Genomic DNA, 8,375 nt, shown 5'->3' on the forward strand with positions numbered 1-8,375 from the left:
AAGCTGTATATTATAATGCAATGTTCAGGTGGTCAGAGCAAGGTTGTGGCACCCTGTGTAAACTTTGCAATGTGAAAGCAATCAGTCTCCACGGGGTAAGCCTTGATACAAATTGTTTTAAAAGAAACAACCTTTTACATTGAACAAAACAAACAAACAAACAAAACCCTCCCAAGATTATTGCTGTCTTTACAGACTGATAATGGCTTTTTTCTTCTAATTCTCTAGATTTGTCTGAATATCTAAATCTGGTGTAGTCAATTCACTCTTTATCCATTTAAAAACCCACAAATTATTTCTATTCTTATTCACATAGTTCACTTTCCTCTCTGCTTCCACTGTGACACAATTGGTCATCTCATCTTTCCCCTCTCCATGCTACAAATTAATTTTTATTAATAGGTTTGTTTTCCATAGATCTCTATCCACTTTTTGCAACTCAAATGTCTGTACTTTAGGCTTAACATACTGCATTTAACTAAAGAATAATTAATCTGGGACATCTTGAAATTACTGTGTTTTCAGAGTCCATTAAAAGTCCTTAACTTATTCTAGTTTTAATATCTTTAGCTATTTGATTAAATAGTAAAGAAAGAAATGTCTGCTCTCATTTATGGAAACGGTAGACTGCAGATTACTAAAAACAAAGAATGCCAAATTTCATCTTCATTATTTTACAATGTTGAGGACTGTGCATTTTCTCTGTAACAAAGACATCATCCACCTGCCGTGAGAATTTTTGGTTTTTTGCACCAGAGTAAACAACATAAACTTAGCATCTCAAAGTAAGAAATTACTAAATAAATACATCATAAAATATAAACCCGATTAACCATCATAGATTAATAAGCAAAATCTGAATAAAAGATCAAGAAAACTGGAGGAGACAGGGTTTTTAACTGTTCCTAAAAGAGGAAAAATTATTAAGCACACATTTAAGTGGAAACACTCTGAGCTTGGTATCTACGCTGCTCATCCTCAGTTTGCATTAACCTTTGAAAGAATGAAGCATTTTGATGCTGCACTAAAACCTAACTGCTCTATAAAATTATTAGAAGCATGTCTGTATTGTTTTATTTATTAATAATTATAATTATTAATATTTTTATTAATATTAATAAATTATTAATTATTTTCTATACTGCTGCTGATCAGCATGGTGTCACATATTTTATTTGTGATCAAGAAAATTTGTGTACAAGTAATATTAGATATATGCTTAGGCTGAATCAAATGTGAAACAGCATTAACTAATTAATTAATGATTAAATAATAAGCATCCACTGATTATGAAATTGTCAGTTTTCAAATTGCAGCAAAGAAACAGGGCAGAGCTGGTTGGTGAAACCCAAATATGCAAGTGGGGCACTTTTCCCCATTTTCATATTTCTCCTACTTATGAAGATGCACTGAACTTCAATAAATTCAAAACACCCTGACTTCCCTCTTTATTTTTTCTGCTCTGCCATCTGCATAAATCTCAAAAGGAAAATCACCCGGTGTTCCTCATCTCCAAGCCAGCATTCCATTACTCAGCTTCTCAAAGTCCCACTTGTGTGATTGAAACCCAGGACACAGCATCATTCACCCATCCCATCCATTCCTCATTATCACGGCATTTTTCTTCAGCTCCATTCCCTTTCACAGCCAAAGTGTTGTTACTTTCTAGTAAAATACAGTGTCTTGCTTTTAACTTTTACAATGGAAACAGATATTATTAAAAAAAAAAAAAAGAAAAAAAAAATCCACAACTCGAAGACCCTAAGGCTGCCGAAATAAAATGAAAGGAGTCTCTCTGAAACATTAGCAAAAATTAAATACTGAATTTATGACATTTATGCCTAGAAACCTGCTTCACTATCCTGGCAGAGTGTCCTGGGGTGACTGTGTATCCCCAATCGTCTGTTGGGTGCAGGGGGGAGGGCAAGCGCGGTTTGTTTTTCCCCAGGAAAACTCTGCTCATCGGAGTGACCTTGAAGCGGGGGAGTTGGAACACGGCAAGACGAAAGAAGCTCTGTTGTTTTTTCCCCGGCAGTTAGTTAGTTTAGTGCTAGCGTAGTTAGACGCTGTAGAATAGCTGAAGCTTTTTGCTTTTTTTTTCTTTTTCTTTTTTTGTCCTTTTTTCCTTCCTTTTTGCTTTTTTTGTCCTCTCCTCGGAACTGTTCCAACCTCTCCGGACTAAGGACCTGGGGAAGCACCGGGGGCCTCCACAGGGGACTCACCCCACCAAGACCAGCCCTGCACATCTCCTTTTCTCCCAGCGTCAGCAGAGACGGAGCGGTGGAGCACAGTGACCACCCTCGAGGAGACTTTCTTTAAGTTTGTTATCCCTCCGTAAGCGGCACGAAGCTCTTGTCATCGGGTATTGTGCTGGGAGTGCTTTGCCTGTTTAATAAACAGGTTTTTGCCACTTCTCTCTGAGGAAATCTTTTTTCCCGAACTGGTTGAAGGAGGGGAGGGGAGCCCCATGGGAGGGTTTCCCCCAAAATCTGCCTGAAACCACCACACAGAGACATCAAGGAATGGCAAGGACCAACACACAGACTCTAGGGAAAAAAAAAAAAAAAAAAAAAAAAAGGGAAGGGGAAGGGAAGGGGAAGGGAAGGGAAGGGAAGGGAAGGGAAGGGAAGGGAAGGGAAGGGAAGGGAAGGGAAGGGAAGGGAAGGGAAGGGAAGGGAAGGGAAGGGAAGGGAAGGGAAGGGAAGGGAAGGGAAGGGAAGGGAAGGGAAGGGAAGGGAAGGGAAGGGAAGGGAAGGGAAGGGAAGGGAAGGGAAGGGAAGGGAAAAAAAGTGTGGAGACAGAAAATGACTGAGAAGGCTGGGGCTGATTTTGCTCTGGGTGTGCTGTCCATCATGGACACTGAGGAGTTCCCCGTTCCTTTGGGACACTTCCTCAGCAATCTGTCGTGGAACAGGACTCATGTCATTATCTGATCCCCCATATGAGTGACAGTCACCCCGCAGCCAGGCCTGAGGCACAGGGGTGACATCTCAGGGTTACAAAGCATTGTCCAGTAGCAAGGAAAGGATAACAACTGTCAAGGGCCTTTTTGGTGTTGTTTTTATGTAAAAGAAGTAATTGCACAAAAGTCCTTTTTCCCCTTCAGTAAGCTCTGCACCAGGCAGAGCCTTCCTTGCTTTTAATAAGTTCTTTTCTGGCTTTGATCAAAGGAAAAGAAAACTGACAGAACAAATTGGCAGAGAGCTGGCAGAATTATTGATAAGATGAACAGTTTCTTTAAGACAGCACTGTGTGGTTCCATGATTTTATAGATTCTTACACATAAATAATTACTGTTTTCACAGAATCACTGAATTGTTAGGGTTGGGAAGGACCTTTGGAGATCACCCAGTCCAAGGCAGGGGCACCTGGAGCAGGAAGGTGTCCAGGTGGGTTTGGGATGTCTCCAGAGAGGCAGCTGTTCCAGGGCTCTGCCGCCTCCATGGTAAGAAGTTCTTCCTGCTGTTGAGGTGGGATTTTTGTGTTCTGGTTTCTGGCCATTTCTCCTTGTCGAGACACCACCCTCTGACACTTCTTGGAGATATTTGCAGGGATTGATGAAATCACCTCTCATCCTTGTCCAGTCTAACCAGGCCCAGGTCTCACCAAAGGGTGACCCGAGCCACCAGCAAATAGAACGTACATCTGTCAGAAGAGTGGGAGTTCTAAAAATGACTAAATTAAGATATTAAAATAATTCTGATAACAGTGGAAATGTCTTTCACATCCTTTCCTATATTCTATTCTTCTCAATCAGAATAAATGGAATAAGAGGGAGAACAAAGAATGACAGAATCTTCCATGTTTCATTATCATATCAAATGTTTTACCATAGCCACTGGCAAGATCATTTTATGAAGAACAAGTTCTGGAACCATTTTTTTTTTTTTTTTTTTTTTTTTTTCCCCTTCACAATTACTGGGGTAATGAACGGCACAGCCTAGTTCTAAATCAGAGTGATCTGTAGTGTAGAGACAGCAGAATCCTCACGGACTGTGAGCACAGCAGAGTGAAATTGTTCATTTCCAGGCATCCCTCATTACAAAGGAATGGTTACCTGTGAGCATCAGGATGCAAAATCTGGCCCGTGTTGTTTCAGGGTTTAATCTACTTTGGGGCTGACTGCAGCAGATGCAGACAGAAGTCCTCCTCTTAACAAGCATTCCCTGGGAGCATCTGTCAGAACAGGAAAACAAGTGGTTATTCACGAAGATTTATAGTCAGCAGTCAGATAACACCCAACAGGAAATAATCACTTATGCACTGCAACAGCTGAGAGGGGAATTAAGAGGGGCTGCATAATTGACCAGCAGCAATATCTGAAATAACTCTGCTTAGGAAAAGATTAATTTGGCCTCGTGAAGCAGGGCAGGACTCAGCCCTACAGGAGGGTGTCATCCTACATCCAGCTCTGCGGGTTGGGCTGAGGGTGTGGGAGATCTGGTTAGCCACTACTGGAGGCAGAATATCAAATATTTATCTGCACCTGTTTGCTTCCTAATGAGGGGTTAATTCAATTTTCCAACAATGGGAGGGTGTGGTGGTGAGCAGGGGATGAGCAGAGGGTCCCTGGGCTGGGGGTTTTACTGTGACAGGAGCTGCTCCCTTAGCAGGATTAGGGTTTGGACACTTCCCAGTGCATTGACAGACTTTGGATGATGCCCCATATTTTTATTTTAACATAAATTTCAAGTTCTGGCCTTCCTTTCAAAGGGCTGAGGTGTGCTGACTTAGTCCCAGTGTAGGATATGGAATTATTGTTTGCTGTTTCCATAATACCCTTGTGGTTTGTGCTTTTTCTGTTTGAATCTCAACATGTGACTTGTTCAGATAAGCAAAATTTCCTCCCTTTTTGGGGTGATAACCACATCCCTGAAAGTTAAGCTGCAAAACACTTTGCTTCTCAGTCTAATACAGGACTGCTGCAAGATTTCATTATCTGAAAATGATGAAACTTGACTAAAAGGACAAGTTTCAGCTGTTGAAATAAATTAAGCCTCATCTAAGCTCTAGTGAATTTTTTAAAAAAGCAAGCTGTATTGGATATGTTTCCTACTTGAAAATGAAAACCAAGTATAAGACAACTGAAAAATGTGAACTTTTATTGAGAAAGAAACCCTTCAAAATTTTATGCTAACTTTGGGAATGAGTTCATACATCTGCTATCACCCCATGGCTGCCACCTGATATTCCACTTGTAAGAAACAATAATTATAAAAGATTTTATTTGCAATGAAGCTGAATGTGAAAGCAGAATAAATCAGAATTTGCTTTAATATCTGTTAAGTTTTTAGGTAACACTATACGATACCAAATGATTGCAATGTTGTACTCTTGCATTTTAATCTTGTGTCAAATAATTTATACTTTCATTTGTGATGAAAACTTTGCAACAGAAACACTAAACTGCACTTGAGAATGTCATGGAAACTATAAATTAATTAAAACTTTTGTCTAAGAATGTAATTGTGCAGTTTTTTATATATTTTAATATCACTAGTAATATTAAGAACAGAAGATTCTCAGCTAATAAAACTGACGTTTTAGAGGAGCAGATTTTCAAGAACTGCTGCACTGTGCTTAGAATCAAGTTTTTCAACAACCACAGCAGTTTCTGCTTTGAAATCATCAGACCCTCTTGAAAATCAGAGACAGAACAATGAAGAAAGTATTGACAAGTTTTTCACTCTACCTTAAAAAGTAAAGAGGAAGAAAGGAAGAAATTTCTCCAACATATATTTTGCTGGATTATTTATCCACTGTTGATCTTCACTTTCTATCATTTATTTACTGTCCCATGTTTATTCTGCACTGTACTGGACACTGCTACAGGGTCCAGTGCTCTGTAGATCTTCCTTGGTGCCTTTACCAGATATAACCAAAATCCAAATCCATGTTTCACATTACTTATTTTTTTTTGTTTAATTGAAAAGAAGGGCCAAAATTATTTTAACTGTTTGAACTCTTAATCATTAACAGAACTGTGTGCTCTGTTATTGCCGCGTACTTAGAGAGGAAAGTAACTGCAATTACCTACATTTAGTTGTTTTGGATTGATTTCTTTTAGGCTAATTCCAGTTTACTTTTGCTGTGGCCAGAGTAATTGCCAGCCATCTCTTCATTCAGAGTAAATTTAGAGGAATGAAGTTTTTTTTCCTTGGCTGTAATCCAGCTCGGAAGTGCAGGCATCCTCTGAGCCATTTTAAATTTGATACTGAAACCAGTTATTACACCTGTGCGTATTCAAGTACCCACTCTCTTGTAATTTAATCAATATATTCAGTTGTTTTCTCCAAAAACAAACCAATACACCCTGAGAATGCGTTTTCAGCATAAAAGGTGCTGAATTTTGAGACACTTATTTCTCAGTGGACTGAAAAATTTCTTGCCATTTTATTTCTCAAGCCATTTCCACCTCCTTTGGTCTAGAACTCCAAACAAACAAAATTATGAATACAAAGGTCTGGAACATGTTTACAACATTCCTGTTTTCCCAGAAGAGAATAATACTCCTGGTGTGCTACTTTTCTACCACAAAGAACAGAGCATTTTCTTGAATTAGGAATTCCTCTTATTTCCATGATCCCTGGCTTACTTTCCTTCCAGATGGAAATTTCTGTTATCAGCTTTAACTGCTCATAAAATTGCTTCTCTTGCTGATGCACATCCTCTTTCCTGACACACAGTGAAACCTGAGCAAGAGGGATAATTTTGGCAAAGGGGTGTGGGAAGAAATAAGAAAAGAAAAAGAATTACATCCTATTTCTAAAGAACACGTAGAGTTACCTCTGTAATTCTTTTTCCTTTTCCCAGGATTCCACTAGAAAAAATTCTGTAGGCACAAAAAGACCTGCCTTCATTTTTAAAAGATTCTTCTGCATTATCCTTAATATCAGCGGTGTAATTCATTCCCTTCCACTGGGAAATTGCTGTTCAAAAAGAACTCACTTGTAACAGGATTTTATTCCTCTAGTTCATTGATTACCAGTGATTTTTTACTTGTGACTTCTAAGACTATTTTTTAAAAAGGATATAAAAATTGCATTTCCATACTGAAGTGAAGTTGTTAATTTTGTCACCCTTTTTTTTTTTTTTTTTTTTTTTTGAGGTTCTAACATGATTTTGAAAATCGATGGGAAAAAAAAGAAGATCGTAGGATGACCACTTATACCAAGGAGCCCGACTGGGTGGTGTGAGATGAATGAAACAAGGACAGAAAACAAAGAATGTGGGCACTGGATTGAAACAATCATTGAAAGACATTGATCAAGTCTGTTTCCTTGGTGTTACTCAATAATTTTCCTAATTTGCATTGGTAGAAGCTGAGGCACGCGTACACCGTAGGTCAAAGGTGGCTCTGCGCTGATAATTATTGAAGGTTTTGGGCCTCAGTGCCTCCTTGGGTTCCTATGCACATTCCAAATTGAATTCCAGCTGTTCTGCTCCCTCTGGGAAGGGCAGACAGATGTGCACACCCTGGGCTGGGTCCAAACCTTAGCCTGGGCATCGCTGCCACCGATGGAGCTGCACAGAGGGTTCCAAAGCACAGCCCAGATCTCAACTCTGATCCAAAAAAACCCACTCAAGTATTCAATACTTTCCTCAGCATTTTAGAACGAAGTCGTTCCACAAAGACAGAAAAATATAAATTTGTTGTAAGTGTTGTATGAAAAATTTGCAGTCATATCAAGTGCATGAAATCAAAGAAATGAGCAAATCTGCTTTGGATACACTGCAAAAGTGATAGAGCACAGTTAAAACAATATAAAAATCTTATTAAATAGCTAAATCTGGAAGCATCTTATATTGTTTTAGCATTGGAATTAGAATTCCATATAAACTGAGTACCTCAAGACTGCTTTGCAGAAATTGGTGCTTGAGTTGAAACAGTGCTATAAATATTTGGGGGCTTTTAGCACAGGAGGTTCCCAGCCCAGGATCTCAGACTCTGCACATCCAGATCCCTCAAATAAAGCAAATTTACTTGACCAGTTTCTGAAACCTAAAGTAAACTTGGCTAAGACCTATTTATATAGCATCAAACCAATATATACCGAACAGTCACAAAATGAATATGGCCATTCCAAGCCACTGCACTTAAACTGGATGTTATTTGTAAATTACTGTAAAATGCACATTCTTTGAGAAGGAGTTCCTGTGTTGAATGATCAAATATTATTAATGTGTACGTGGCACATGTACACATTTTATATATATATATTATATATATATATATATATATCAAATCTTAATAACATATGTCTGCAATAATATGCTTTATATGGCAAAGCTTTGACTGCAAATGGAGCTACCTTTCCAAATTCTGGTTTCTCAATTCTTCTGCATTTTTAACATTCAAAATTTCTTTTTTTTTT

The 8,375-nt window shown here is 38.7% G+C and overlaps 1 long non-coding RNA gene across 1 annotated transcript; it reads left to right on the forward strand.

Moving 5' to 3' along the window:
- The first annotated feature begins 2,020 nt into the window (after window positions 1-2,020).
- On the forward strand, window positions 2,021-8,157 carry LOC120765666 (uncharacterized). Its single transcript, XR_005704490.2, has 3 exons — window positions 2,021-2,334; window positions 3,306-3,445; window positions 7,109-8,157. It is a non-coding gene; the product is annotated as an uncharacterized LOC120765666 (long non-coding RNA).
- Window positions 8,158-8,375: the final 218 nt, after the last annotated feature.

This window comes from Hirundo rustica, chromosome Z (assembly GCF_015227805.2).
Source record: "Hirundo rustica isolate bHirRus1 chromosome Z, bHirRus1.pri.v3, whole genome shotgun sequence".
In the NCBI taxonomy this organism is placed as follows: domain Eukaryota; kingdom Metazoa; phylum Chordata; class Aves; order Passeriformes; family Hirundinidae; genus Hirundo; species Hirundo rustica.